The 14,703-nt window shown below is 52.1% G+C and overlaps 1 protein-coding gene across 6 annotated transcripts in view; it reads left to right on the forward strand.

Moving 5' to 3' along the window:
- The window catches only part of MTMR3 (myotubularin related protein 3), a 249,364-nt gene that overhangs the window by 146,088 nt on the left and 88,573 nt on the right, over positions 1–14,703 (forward strand). The gene's annotated exons all lie outside the window — the stretch shown is intronic.

A 14,703-nucleotide genomic window follows, 5' to 3' on the forward strand; every position in this document is an offset into this window, starting at 1 on the left:
TGAGGCAATTATTATTGCAGAAGTAGAAAAATTGCTTCTGATAGGAACAGTCAAGGAGGTTCCTGAATACCTGAGCTGTCAGAGGTTTTATTCCTGCTATTTTTTGGTGCAGAAGAAGGATGGGGGTGGGGGCTAGGCCAATAGTGTATTTAAGGGATTTAAACATATATATTTGGAAATTTTGGTTCTGCATGTTGACCCTGGCCACTGTAATCCCTTTGATGTTGATCATGGATTGATTTGTGACTAGATCTAAAGGACATGTATTTTTATATTTCTATTTGTCAAAATTGTCTGAAGTACCTTCCCTTTTGTGGTGGCTGGTTGCCACTTCTAATACAGTTTGCTCCAGTTTGGCCTTTCCACGGCACCCAGTGATTTTACAAAATGTCTCTCTGGTAGTGACTCATCTGAGGAATCAGGGTATTTTTGTTTTACCTCTGTTTAGACCAGTGGTCTCTAAACTTTTTGGATCGCGCACCCCCAGGGCCAGCTCTAGGGAAGCAAAAAAGAAGAAGAAGAGCTGCCGCCGGCATGCCACCGAAGACGGAGTGGGGAGAACCGAGATGCCACCGAGGATGGAGCGGGGAGAGCCGAGCTGCTGTCGGTGTGCTGCCGAAGAATCAAAGGTCCAGGAGCGCTGCTGCCGCCATGCCAGCAGCGCTCCTTTGGCAGCGAGTTCCTCCTGCCGCGCACCCCCAGGGATGATCTTGCGCGCACCCCACTTTGGAGACCACTGGTTTAGACAACTGACTACTAAAGGCTTCTGTGTGCAAGGATCTGTTATAGCTACTGTTGGAAGACAGGATGCTGGGCTAGATGGACCATTGGTCTGACCCCATTCTTATATCATCTTCATGACCAGTCTCTTTTCAGACCACAGGTTCTTCTCAACTGCCCAAAGCTGATCCTCTGCCTTCACAAAGGATTCCCTTTATGGGTGCCATACTGGACTCTGGGAAGGAGAGCTTTTCTGCCAGAGGAAAGATTTATCAATATGAGCGAGTACCCGTTCCAGATTTGGCGGTGTCCCACCCAGAGAATAAAATTCTCCCTGAGTCTCATGGCAGCCGCTACTTGCAGGACAACACTTGATGTCTTGGGTGTATAGACCAAGTTGGGAGAGTCTTCAGGTGTTAATCATCCTGTGTCAGAATATCATATTCCTTAGACTGACGGTCAGACAGAACAAATATGCTAATGGATAAACAATGGGTCCATCCTGGACAGTGACTTCAGAAGCATCAACCAGGGTTGGGGAGAGCATCTAAATCAGGGGTGAGCAAACTTTTTGGCCCGAGGGCCATATCGGGGTGGGAAACTGTATGGAGGGCCGGGTAGGGAAGGCTGTGCCCCCCAAACAGCCTGGCCCCTGCCACCTATCCGCCCCCTCCCACTTCCCACCCCCTGACTGCCCCATCCCAGGGCCCCCTGCCCCAAACTCCCTCCCCCCCCCCCCACGGGATCCCACCCCCTATCCAACCCACCCTGCTCCCTGTCCCCTAACTGCCCCCCAGCCCCTATCCACCCTCCTGCCCCCCAACAGGCCCCCCGGGACTCCCACACCCTATCCAAGCCCCCCTGTTCCCTGACTGCCCCAGAACCTCCGCCCCATCCAACTGCTCCCTGTCCCCTGACTGCCTCCCGGGACCCCCTACCCAACCGCCATGCACGCGCTGCTGCCACCCCCTTACCATGCCACTCAGAGCAGCAGGATCTCCCAGCCCCGCTGCCCGTGCAGCGGCGTGGCTGTGGGGGTGGAGGACAACAGGGGAGGGGCCAGGGGCTAGCCTCCCCAGCCGGGAGCTCAAGGACCAGGCAGGACGGTCCCACGGGCCGGATGTGGCCCGCGGGCCGTAGTTTGCCCACCTCTGATCTAAATCATTTGACAGTTCAGGGGTGCTGGTCTTTTCAGGAGAGATCCCTGCATATCGGTGTATTGGAACTGAGAGCTGTTCATTGGCTCTCAAGTCTTTCCTCCCCCACCTGCAAGGGAGCGTTGTGCAGGTGGGGATGGATAATACACTGGCATTGTATTCCATCAACAGGCAGGGTGTGCCCACTCCGCTTCCCTGTGCACAGAGGTGATAAATCTGTGGGATTGGTGTATTTGTCATGACATTTATCCTGTGGCCCTGTGTCTAGCAGGGGAAAATAATGTAGTTGCAGACTGTCTAAGCAGATAGTTATGCACGAATGGTCCCTGAGGGTACATCTGCACAGGGATAAAAGGCTTGTGACATGGCTGCCGCTGGTCCAGGTTAGCTGACTGGAGCTCATGGGGCTTGGGCTGTGGGGCTAAAAATTGCTGTGTAGACAGTTGGGCTCTGGCTGAAGCCCAAGCTCTGGGGCCGTGTACCGTTGCAGGGAAATGTCTACATATCAATTTTTCAACCCGGAGCCTGAGCCCTGTGAGCCTGAGACACCTGACCCAGGCTAGCAACGGGTTTTTATGATCTGTGTAGACGTACCATATAAGATCAGTTGGTTCTGACTTTATTCTCCAGCTGGGGTCAACCAGAGGTGGACCTATTTTGAAGCAAGGGTCAATAGAAAGTGTTGCATCTTGTGTTCCAGAGTGGGCAGGAATAGTCAGTCCCTGTTAGATACCTTCCTTTCCCACTGGGGGAAGGGCCTGATGTACACTATTTTCCCCTTCCCATTGATTCAGATGGTGGTAAGGAAGATACCTCAGGACAGGATGTAGGCGTGTGTGGCCCTCCCTCGTTCTCAATCTCCAAGAGAGACCACACCTCTTCGCTCTCACACCCCTGGAATAACAGTCTTAGACAAGGGGGAAGTTAGCAGTCTTGGGGCTTGATCCCTCCGGAGGGGTAGAGCAGCGAGTGGTCTAGGGGCCCAAGACCTCAGGCAGGGCAGACCAGTGAATAATCCAGCGACCCCGGTCCTCAAGCAGGGCGGCGTACCACACAAAGAGTCTAAGGTGTTGGCAGGGGCTAAGCACCCAGCAAACAGTCTAGGGGGGCTCAGGCAGATGGTAGACTCCCACAGGCCTCCTGGCCAAAGGTGGGTTTGCTGCCATCCCAGGGGTAGGGTGGCAGGGGTTGGGGGATGCACCCGATTCCACTGCATCCCAGACCAGGGCCCTAACAGTGGTGGAGAGTTCTGCCACTGGGTCAGATCCCAGCAGGGATTCAGCTGCAACACGCTGAACTGGATTCAGGCAGCAACCCAGCCGGACCGTAGTCAGATGTCCCTGAGCCACTTCCTACCTTTCCCTCAGTGTGTTCCTGGATCTCTGGGTTGCCCTCTGGGTTATCCTGTCGTGTCCCCCCATGCTCTGGGAAGTTGAGGTACAGGGGAGGGGGACACCCTGACATCAGTCCCTCCCTCCCCCTGCTCTGCACAACAAGCAGGAGGCTCCTGGGAGCAGCTAGTCAGGGGCTCCAAGGCAGAGGGCAGGAGCAGCACAGCAGTGTGGGGAGGGAAACCTGAAGTGCGCGGCACTTGATAGCTTGCTGGGCGGCCGTGCGGCCGCACAACTTAGAGGGAACTTATATTGTCACTATGATAAAATAAAATTGAGGGTCTGAGTGGTTTATGGGATTGATAATAGGAAGTAGATAAAGGCTTCCATCTCTAGGTCACCAGTTTAATTCTAGCACACACTAGTACTGTCTGAAAATAATTATCATCTCACAGCTGTCGTGTGGCATGCAAAATTGATGGGTGGTCTGATCATTTCCTAGAAGACTGCTTGCTAGCCTTGTTATAAAATGTATTACCACAGCGAGAACTCAGCTTAGCATCTCAGCAGAGAAGCCAAGGAGTGAACCCCCTACAAACTAAGAGTTTGTCCCTAGAATTGGCCACTGGATCAGGGCATGTGTAAATGCTTGCACTGCCCCTGCGTGTCTGTGGATAAATACAGGATTTAATTTGCAAAGACTGTCAGTTTAGCATTTTTCATGAATGCCACTACACAGTTGGCTGTCATGGGGGTGCCAAAAGCTTTGGTCGCATGATAAGATTACCAGTGATGCATATAGACTGAATTTCCAGCCAGACCGGCTTAAGGACTGAGTTAAGAGAGTGATCCAGGTGGCGCTCAATGCAATGAGGCTGTACCATTTGGGGATTTTCCTTGTTGATGATGATCAGCACTGAAAGTTTGTTTTTAAACCAAAACCTCACTGTTTATGACCAGAAATGAGTCTACAAAATTATGTTGGTATTTCCATATTTATTGTGCCTCAGTGACTTTCCTATCCGGTCAGTTCAGTTTACAAGTTACAGTAGTTTACTGCCAGTCAAAACTGCAGACTCCACCTGATACCTCAAATGATGTTAGTTCTGCTTCATATATCATCATTAATCATAAGAATTCAGATGACATTTATATTGATGGTGTAAGAGAGAGACTAGAATGCTTATTCTTCTGCAACAGAATTTGGTCTTCTCTGCTAACCTAGTGCTCTGGGCAGAAAGGTCTTAACATGGAGGATAGAAGCTAAACGCAATGATTAGGCACCATTTTTAGTGTCCTAGTTTGGGACAGTAAGAACTTCAGCTATATCTGCACAAATGATGCATCTATGATTTGAAAGTGCTGTGTACTGTTGACCCTACTTATCTCTATTCTTTCCCATTGTTTTTTTTTTTTTATCAGAATTGCTCTTTAAAGAAGAACTGATTAACCATAGCAAGGGGCTTTTCATAACTTGCAGGTTTATTAATTTTGTAAGCTTTACTTTAATTTTGAGCATATCATATTGTCAGAGAGTGGCTGGTCCTTCAAGGCCCCAATCCCACCTGTGACAAGCTTCACTCATCTCCTCAGGTAGGTCATGTAACTGGTGGGTCAGGAGACCCAATCAGACCTGCAGTAGATAAGGAAGAGGTTGGGAGAGCAAAGGGGGGGCTGCAGGTGGATGGTGGCAGATGTAGAAATACTCTTGCATGTGGGGAAGACACCAGCTCAATATGTAACGGGGGTGCACCTACCCTGTAGCACCACCTGTTGGCCAAGTGTGGCTCTGCAGCACTCTGTCTCTGTTTCCCCTTTACTCAGGTTCCTCAATAACTCTACAAAGGCTTGTAGCCAATCAATGCCCCTTTTGGGGGTCAGGTTTATTAACATAAAATAAACACAAAAATAAAGTCTTTTCTGCCCCAGTCTCACAGTGGGTCTGTCTTTTTAAAGTTCCTTTTTTTCACCGTAGTCCCATGCTGGGCACAACCCCTCCTTCTTGAGGGTCTGCCTTTCTGCTCTCCGAGCACTTCTTACCTGTCATTTGACCTTGTCTGCCTTCTCCACAGGCCTCCTTCCCCAGCAGTGTCTCCCACCCTGACTCAGTGCCCTGCAGCAGCCTTATTACTCCCTGCAGCATCTACAAGCATCTACCAAAACACCCACCTACAGCCCCTTCTTTCCCCAGCCTCTTCTTTATTTACCATAGGCCTGATTGGGTCCCCTGACCCACCAGCCATATGATGAGATAAGCTTGTCACAGGTGGACTGAGGACCATCTCCCTTTAAGGGGCCACCACCTTGTGACTCATACATTCCAATTTCTGTAAGACTTAATATCCTAAATTAAATGTTGGTACTCTGAATGAGCTAACAACCTTCCCACCTCACTGTAGAGAAATACATCTATGTACGAGACAGGACCTCTTACAAAAGTACCCGCTTGTAGCATGTTATGTTGGATGCAGTATTCTCAGATGGAATGAATTCCCAGAGCCTGATTTCACAGCTGCTGTATGCAAGCAACTCCTACTGACGGTAGTGGGAGTTGTTCCCATGCAGCAGCTGAAGAAGTGGCCCCTCAGTGAATGCAATATGCATGCCAATTCTTGGACTTTTGCAAGGGGCAACTGTGTGGAGAAGATGGAATCCAGTTAAAAATACCAAACCCAGTTTTTGGCCTTTATCTTAATCTTGTTTTTTTGTTTACAATTCAATAGACTGTCTGTCAATCTGATGCTTGTGACATCTCAGTAAGTAGTACAATGCTGCTAGATCACTTGCTGCACCTATGCTTTGAACAGTTAAAAAATGTGTTGATGATGCTCACCTTGCAACGCAGCAGAGAAGGGCTGTATGCATGAGTCCTTTCAACAGATAAATTGGTAGATCAGCATAGCCATAGGAACATGGTATTTTAAGTGTAAAAAGAAAAGGCCCGCAGCAGACCATACATAAACTGATGAAACTATGACTGTCAAAATTGTTGACTTATATTCATCCAAGGGCTCATTAGTAAATTCAATAATGGTACTTTGAGTGCACATCAAAACTTGAATTCCCGGGCTGATATCTCTTGATTGGTTTTTCTTAAAGAAAGGCTGGAACCTATGACTCCTGAGAGCATTCTGCGCCAAAAAATTAAAAATTCTGCTCCAAAAAAATAAAAATTCTGCACATAATATTTTAAAATTCTCCAAATTTCTACAAATTGTATTTGTCAAATAAATGTGGAGGCTCCAGCATGGCATTGGGGAGCACAGGCCACTGGCTTCACAGAGGTGGGAGATCATGTGCAGCTCCTCCTCCCCTGCCGCCACCCCGGGACACAGACTCAGCGGTGAGGCTGCACCCAACCCAAGGACCACCTACTCCACCCAATCCTCAGAAACACCCAAGGGTCCTGCCTCTCCATGCCAGGTGCACCAGGTATGGGCAGGCAGGCTCAGCAAGGCAGGATCCAAGTGTGGAGGGACTTAGTGTGGGGGATCCAGGTGTGGGTTGAGAGGGTTCTGTGTGGGGCAGTCTGGGTGTGGAGGGGATCTGGGTGCACAGGGGCTTGTTGGGGGACCTTGTGTGCAATGGTAATGCAGGAGGGGTACAGGTGAAGGTGGTTGGGGCTCAGTGGGGGGGTGTCTAGGTGTGGGGGGCTCAGTGGGGAGTCCAGATGCTGGGGAAGTGGGACTCAGTGGGGTGGAGATCCAGATGCAACTGTTTGGGGCTCGATGGGGTGGGGATCTGGGTGTGGGTGACTCGTTGGGGAGGTCTAGGTGTGGGGGGCTCATCTGGGGGGTTCTGAGTGAGTGGGAGTGAGGCTCAGCGGGAGGGTCTCGGTATGAGGGGGTCTGGATGTATGGGGGTTGTGTGGATGGGGGAGCAGCTCCCTACACAGGGATCCTACCCCCTGCAGCTGAGGAGCAATGGGTGCAGGAAGCGCGTGGGGGGAGTTTGCAGAGCTTCCTGCAGCCGGGGGAGAAGTCTGGGGGTGGGTCTGACTCGGCCCTGGATGCCGTGCAGGGGGAGAGGAAGTCCCATCCCCCCCAGCCCGCACTACCAGCTGAGCCCAGCACAGGATAGGAATCACCAACCAGTTGTTCCTAAGTCCCGCCTCCTGCCCCACAGTGATTTACCTCTCTGCCAGTTGCCCTGGGCACCCGAAACATACTGCTGAGGAGAGTCCCATGACTGCTCTTGTGGCTTCCCTTTGCTTCCCCATCTGAAAGTAGTAGGACAAGAAGTAATGGGCTTAATCTGCAGCAAGTTTAGTTGGGGATTGGTCCTGCTTTGAGCAGGGGGCTTGGACTAGATGACCTCCTGAGGTCGCTTCAAACCCTGATATTCTATGATTCTAAGGGAGATTTAGGTTAGATATTAAGAACTTTCTAACTGTAAGGGTAGTTAAACACTGGAATATGCTTCCCAGGGAGGTTGTGGAATCCCCATGTCTGGAGGTTTTTAAACACCAGTTGGGTGAACACCTATCAGGTTTTGGTACTAGGTCCTGCCTTGGCACAGGGGGCTGGACTTGATGATGTATCAAAATCCCTTTCAGCCCTACATTTCAATGATCTATGAAGTCATAGTGGCTGAGTGGGAATTATTTTGTAGTTTTAATTATTACATGAATCTCAGTGTGGTCTTTCCCTGACCTTCACCTTTACTTGTAAGTTGGGTCAGTTGGTGTTTTCAGATTTTCCCCATTGTATTTATGTATTCTTCTTCGAGTGCTTGCTCATATCGATTCCAATTAGGTGTGCGCACGCCGCGTGCACGGCTGTGGGAGAATTTTTACCCTAACAACACCCAGTGGGTCGGCTGTGGAGCCCCTGGAGTGGCGCCTTCATGGCACTGGATATATACCCCAGCTGACCCAGCACCCCCTCAGTTCCTTCTTATCGCCCGTGATGGTCGTTGGAACTGTGGAGCTTGGCTTTGCTACTCTCCACTCTCCCTAGCGTTCACCCGACAGTTTGTTCACAGTTTGTTGTTATCGTATTGTTATAGATTAATAGTTGTAGTTCTAGTTATTGTGTAGTAGTTTGTATTAGTGGGGGAGAAGGGCGTTTCCCCTCCTCCCTGTACTTGATTGGGCTCATGCCCAAAGCTCCAGGCATTAAGCCCTGTGGATCCTGCTCCAAGCCCATGCCAATGGGCTACCCCCACAATTCTTGCCTGAAGTATCTAGGGGAATCTCACTAGGCGGAGAAGTGCAGGATTTGCAAAAGCTTTCGTCCCCGGAATAAGAAGGAGCGGGACTTTCGTTTGAGACAGCTCCTTATGGAGGCGGCTCTTAGTCCTCAGCCTCCAACGGTGTGGCAAGACCTGGTGCCGAGCGCTTCAGTACGCAGTGCCCCAGCTTCAGCTACAGGGACAGTACCGCGGTCGGACTCTGATAGAGAGCCTCGGCACTGAGGTTCCCCGGCACCGCAACCAACATCTTCAGCCCGGCACCGTTCTCACTTGCCTGGTCAGAAGCGGCACCGGAAGCCGGAAAAGGCTGGCCCACCTCAGCAGGCACCACCCTTTCCGGCTCCGCCTGCAGAACCTCATCCCGCAGCAGAGCGCCCGGGGACACAGGTGACGGCCTTGGCACCGCTGACTCCGGTACCAAGGATGGAGCTGTTGAGTCTGGTGCAACTGCACTCCCCGACTCACAGCGTGGTTGAGGTCCAATTACCATCTATACCAGATACCTTTGCGGTGGCAAGGGATCTGATTGCCTTGACTGTATTGGCATCCCCTCAACAGACCAAGGCACCGCCACCTGTCCATGTGGCACCATCCAGGGGCAAGCCGACTCTTATTCACCTGCCGGCACTGTTGGTTGAGCCTCTGTACCAATCCTGCTCCCGATGCCGTTCCCGCTCCTGATGCCGCTCGCAGTCCCAGCACCGCTCTCCATCGCAGCGCTGGTCATACTTGCGGCACCGCTCCGACTCCCGGCGCCGCCGGTCACGACACCGTTCCGTCCGCCAGTTGCCATCCAGGAGTAGATCCCGGTCCTGACACCGGTCATAGTGATCGAGACGCAGGTCCAGATCTAGGCGCCGGTCCAGGTCCCGGCACCGATCTAGGTCCAGATACCGCTCCCCAGCATCACGGCTCCATTCTTCTCCATCTCGGCACCGATCTCCAGCTTCGCGGTACCAATCAGCTTCGTCTTGTCGACGTGATTCGGCGCAGATCCACTCAGCACCACCGTGGCCATCGCGTTCCGCCTCTCTCTCATCAGGGTCTGAGGCAGGGTCATGCTTCTCAGACCACCACCACTCGGATCACGGCCTCCTAGGCTTAGGGGCAGATCAGTGGAATGTGCAAGAACAGGGCCCCGCCCAAGGGTCCACCCACTGGCCCTTTTGGACACCCTGGGTGTACCACCAGGCCCAGGGTGCTCCCTCTGGGGCTTCTCGCTTGGCCCTGTCTGAGCCGCAAGTGTCTGAGGCTTCTGCCAGCCATCCTGCTCCCGGAGGCATGGAGACGGTGGCATCGTCCTTACAGGCGCCAGCTCCTCTTTCTCCAACTCCCGGCCTGAACACTGAGGTTGCGGAACTGGAGCAGCGGGGCACAGCTCAGCAAGCGGCCCTGGATGATCCTCTCCCTCCTGTGGCATCCTCCTCATCTTCGCCCGATGAGGCTGTGGCGGGGACTGCTATATCGGGTCATTCCCCCCCCCCCCGCTAGACCTCCGCGCCCACCAGGAACTCTTGCGCAGGGTGGCGCAGAACATGAATCTGAAAGCAGAGGAGGTGGTTGAGGTGAAGGATGCTGTGGTTGACATTTTGTCCGCAGAGGCTCCTTCCAGGGTGGCCTTACCACTTATCCTGACCATTCAAACCACGGCCAGAACAATCTGGCAAACACCCGCCTCCATTCCCCCAACTGCTAAGGGGGTGGAGCGGAAGTATTTCGTTCCCTCCAAGGGATAGGACTGTCTCTGCACTCACCCACAGCCCTGTTCACTGGTGGTGGCCTCATTGAATGAGGAGTGTCGTGGTCAGCAAGCCCCGGCACCAAAATCGAAAGAGGCCAAGCGGCTCCGGATTGCGAACCAGCAGGCTCTCCTGAGCCGATACAATTTTAACTCTTGGAACTCCATGATGAAGTTCAAGGAACTGGTTCCTCCGGAGTCCAGAGAAGAGTTTGGGGCGCTGGTAGAGGAGGGCAAAACGGTGATGCGAACTGCTTTGCAGGCCTCATTGGACACCGAGGACTCTGCTGCTCGGACCGTCTCTTCAGGGATAGCAATGAGGTGCATTTCTTGGCTGCAAGCTTCTGTCTTCCCACCAGAGCTTCAGCAAACTTTGCAGGATCTCTCCTTTGATGGAGCAGGCCTGTTCTCAGACAAGACAGACTCGAGGCTTCAAAGCCTCAAAGACTCTAGGGCCATAATGCATTTGCTGGGGATGCACACACCATCTACCCTGCGGAAACCATTTAAACCGCAACCTCAACGCTCCTACCCTCCTCCTCGGCCGAGGCAGGACTTCTATAGGAGACGGGGGTGTGGTGGCAGGAGAAAACCCTCCAACCACTAATCCGGCCAGGCCCAAGGTCCTTCCAAGCCCTCGGTGGGTCCCAAACAAAAGTTTTGAAGGGACACCTAAGGACAGTGTACCAGACCTCACTCAGGATCCTACCCCATTCTTGAATCGTTTATCCCGTTTCCATCATGCCTGGTCCCTTATAACCATGGACCGTTGGGTTCTTTGCACAGTGGAAAGGGGATACTCTCTCCAATTTTCATTCTCCCCACCCTGTCCCTCTTCAGGGACCCCTCTCACGAGCAACTCTTTATCCAGGAGATGCAGTCACTCCTTGCCATGGGAGTGATAGAGGAGGTTCCAAGGGAGCTAAGGGGCAGGGGGTTCTACTACCATTACTTCCTAATCCCCAAGGGAAAGGGCAGGCTTCAGCCTATCCTGGACTTGCGTGGACTCAACAAATTCATGGTAAAGTTGAAGTTCCGCATGGTCTCCTTGGGCACCATTATACCTTCCCTGGATCCTGGAGACTGGTACACCACCTTCAACATGAAGGACACGTATTTCCACATCGCGATTGATCCGGCTCAGAGACGCTTTGTCCGCTTTGTTGTCAACCGCGAACATTATCAGTTCACGGTCCTTCCCTTCTGCCTCTCCACGGCCCCCCGGGTGTTCACCAAATATATGGCGGTAGTGGCAGCCTTCCTTCATCGACGATGGATACAGGTATACCCATATCTCGACTACTGGCTCATCCGAGGGCATACCAAAGAGCAGGTGCAGGCTCACCTTCAGTTCGTCAGACACGTTTCAACGGTTAGGCCTGCTGCTCAACGCGGCAAAGTCAACGCTAGAACTGACCCAGAGGATGGAATTTATCGGGGCAGTCCTAGACTCCGTGCGGGCTCGAGCTCTCCTTCCGGATGCTTGCTTCCTTGTCAGGCCTTATCAGGAGCCTTCAAAGCTTCCCAACCTCAATGGCAAGAGCATGCTTGAGTCTTCTAGGACACATGGTTTCCTGCACATACGTGACCAGACATACCAGACTGCGGCTCCGCCCTCTTCAAGCCTGGATGGCATCGGTCTACCGCCCAGGTCGAGACAGCGTGAACCTGGTGGTCACCGTTCTGGAGCGGATCCTGGCCTCCCTCCAATGGTGGCTAGACCCAAGGGCAGTATGCGGAAGAGTCCCCTTCCACACCCCTCAGCCTTCCTTGTCCCTCATCATGGACGCGTCAGCCCTGGGATGGGGCACCCACCTCGGGGACATCCAGACGCAAGGTCTATGGGCCCCATCCAATCTCTCTCTCCATATCAATGTATGGGAGCTGATGGCGGTGCATCTTGCGTGCCAAGCCTTCCGGGAGTGGTTGCATGGTCGTTGCGTGGCAGTCCTCACAGACAACACTACGGCCATGTTCTACATCAACAAGCAAGGGGGGGTCTAGTTCCTCCTCCCTCTGTCAAGAGGCCATTTGACTGTGGGAATTCTGCATAGCCTACTCCATTCACCTGGTGGCGCTGTTTCTCCCAGGGGTCCAGAACATGTTGGCGGACCACCTCAGCAGGTCCTTCCAATCCCACAAGTGGTCGCTTCACCCTGATGTCATCCACTCCATCTTTCTAAAGTGGGGGTTTCCCCAAGTCGACCTGTTTGCCTCGCGCAGCAACCGGAAGTGTCTGGCGTTTTGCTCCCTCCAGGGCCGCTACCCGGGCTCTCTCACAGATGCCTTCCTACTCCCATGGACAAGCAGGTTGTTTTATGCATTCCCGTCGTTTCCCCTTGCACACAGGGTCCTGCTCAAGGTGCGCAGGGACAGATCACGACTGATTCTGGTCACCCCAGCACGGCCCAGGCAGCACTGGTACACCACGCTGTTGGAAATCTCGGTGGATGCCCTGGTTCCACTGCCTCTTTTTCCGGACCTGATCACTCAGGATCATGGCTGCCTCTGTCACCCCACCCTATGATCCCTCCACCTCACGGCGTGGATGCTGCATGGCTGAGCTACTCTGTTCTCATTTGGTACAGCAGGTTTTGTTGGGTAGCAGGAAACCTTTCAGTCAGGCCACATATATGGCTAAATGGAAGTGATTCTCATGCTGGTGCACTCACCGCAGCACGCCCCCCCTCCAGGCGTCCGTGCCTCTCATTTTGGACTGTCTCCTCAGCCTGAAACAGTATGGCCTGGCGATATCATCCATCAGGGTTCACCTGGCAGCCATTTCGGCTTTCCACCCAGGAGCGAATGGCCGATCTGTCTTCTCCAACCCCATGGTCAGTAGGTTCCTTAAGGGCCTGGACCGTCTCTACCCACAGGTACAACAGCCAGTCCCCACGTGGGACCTGAACCTGGTCCTCTCCAGGCTTATGTGGGCCCAGTTTGAGCCGTTGGCCACCTGTTCCCTCCTATACCTCTCTTGGAAAACAGCTTTCCTCGTCGCTATCACTTCGGCAAGGCATGTATCCGAGCACAGAGCTCTTACTTTGGAACCACCTTACACGACCTTTCATATCAACCGTATCAACCTTTCATATCAACCAGGACATTTTTCTTCCGGTTTTTTACCCCAAACCGCATGCTACTCGTCAGGAACAACGGCTGCACTCCCTAGATGTTCGTAGGGCCCTGGCCTTCTACACTGAGCGTACAAAGCTGTTAAGGAAAACAACCCAGCTCTTCGTCGCTGTGGCGGAACGGATTAAGGGCCTCCCAGTCTCATCCCAGCAGATCTTCTTTTGGATCATTTCCTGTATCCAGGCTTGCTATGATTTGGCCGATATTCCGACCCCGCCCCTCACCCCTCACTCTACTAGGGCCCAGGCCTCGTCGACGGCTTTCCTGGCTCAAGTCCCAGTCCAGGAGATCCGCAGAGCCGCTACTTGGTCTTCAGTTCATACTTTTACCTCTCACTATGCCATCATCCGACAAGCCAGAGACGATGCGGTGTTTGGTAGAGCGGTCCTACAACCCACGGTACTTCACTCCGACCCCATCGCCTAGGTAAGGCTTGGGAGTCACCTAATTGGAATCGATATGAGCAAGCACTCAAAGAGGAAAAGACAGTTACTCACCTTTGTAACTGTTGTTCTTCGAGATGTGTTGCTCATCCATTCCAAACCCGCCCTCCTTCCCCTCTGTCAGAGTAGCCGGCGAGAAGGAACTGAGGAGGCGCTGGGTTGGCTGGGGTATATAATGAGGTGCCATGAAGGCACCTGGTGTTGCTAGGGTAAAAATTTTCCGACAGCTGTGTGTGCGGCACATGCACACCTAATTGGAATCGATATGAGCAACACATCTCAAAGAACAACAGTTACAAAGGTGAGTAACCGTCTTTTACTATTCTTTTTCCCCCAGACATAATGTTTCCATTAAGCCACAGTCAGCGTCAGGAATTCAGAAACTCAGAGAAACTTTATTTAATTTTGATAATGTTTTCCAGAGTTCTAAAGTGTTGCTAATGTTTGAAGGGAGATAACTAACTATTAGCAGAAACAGTTGAGAAACCGAGATACTGCGAGAGCATGATGCTGCAATACCCTCTATACTGTGACATTGTTGGGCTTCGATAGCAATGCATGGCTGTTTTTTTAAAAGTTGCATCTCCGCTGCTATATTTAGAAAGACACTATTGTATGGTGTACTGCCTGCAAATATAACGTACGGCTCTTTGAAGAGTAGACTAACTGCACTGAGTGAGTCTGATTTGCAGTGTGCTTCAGCATGAGAAAAGAGCTTGATGGAAACGAAAGGTCATCTGGGAGAAAGGATGGGAGAATAAGGAAAGATAACTTGGCAGGGAAGAGTTTTATAGGGAGAGTAATAAAGGATGGGAAGAGAGGCTGAAGAGGAGATGAAGGTGGACAAAGACTACAGGATGGATTGTACGGAAAGAAAAGGAAATGAAATTGATATGAAGGGTTGCCTGGAAGAAAGGATGACAAATTGCTTAGAAGGAAATGTGGAAGGCTGTGTTACTAAATAAGGCTTGTCAAAAGGGAAGAGA

Source organism: Natator depressus, chromosome 15 (assembly GCF_965152275.1).
Source record: "Natator depressus isolate rNatDep1 chromosome 15, rNatDep2.hap1, whole genome shotgun sequence".
Taxonomy (NCBI): domain Eukaryota; kingdom Metazoa; phylum Chordata; order Testudines; family Cheloniidae; genus Natator; species Natator depressus.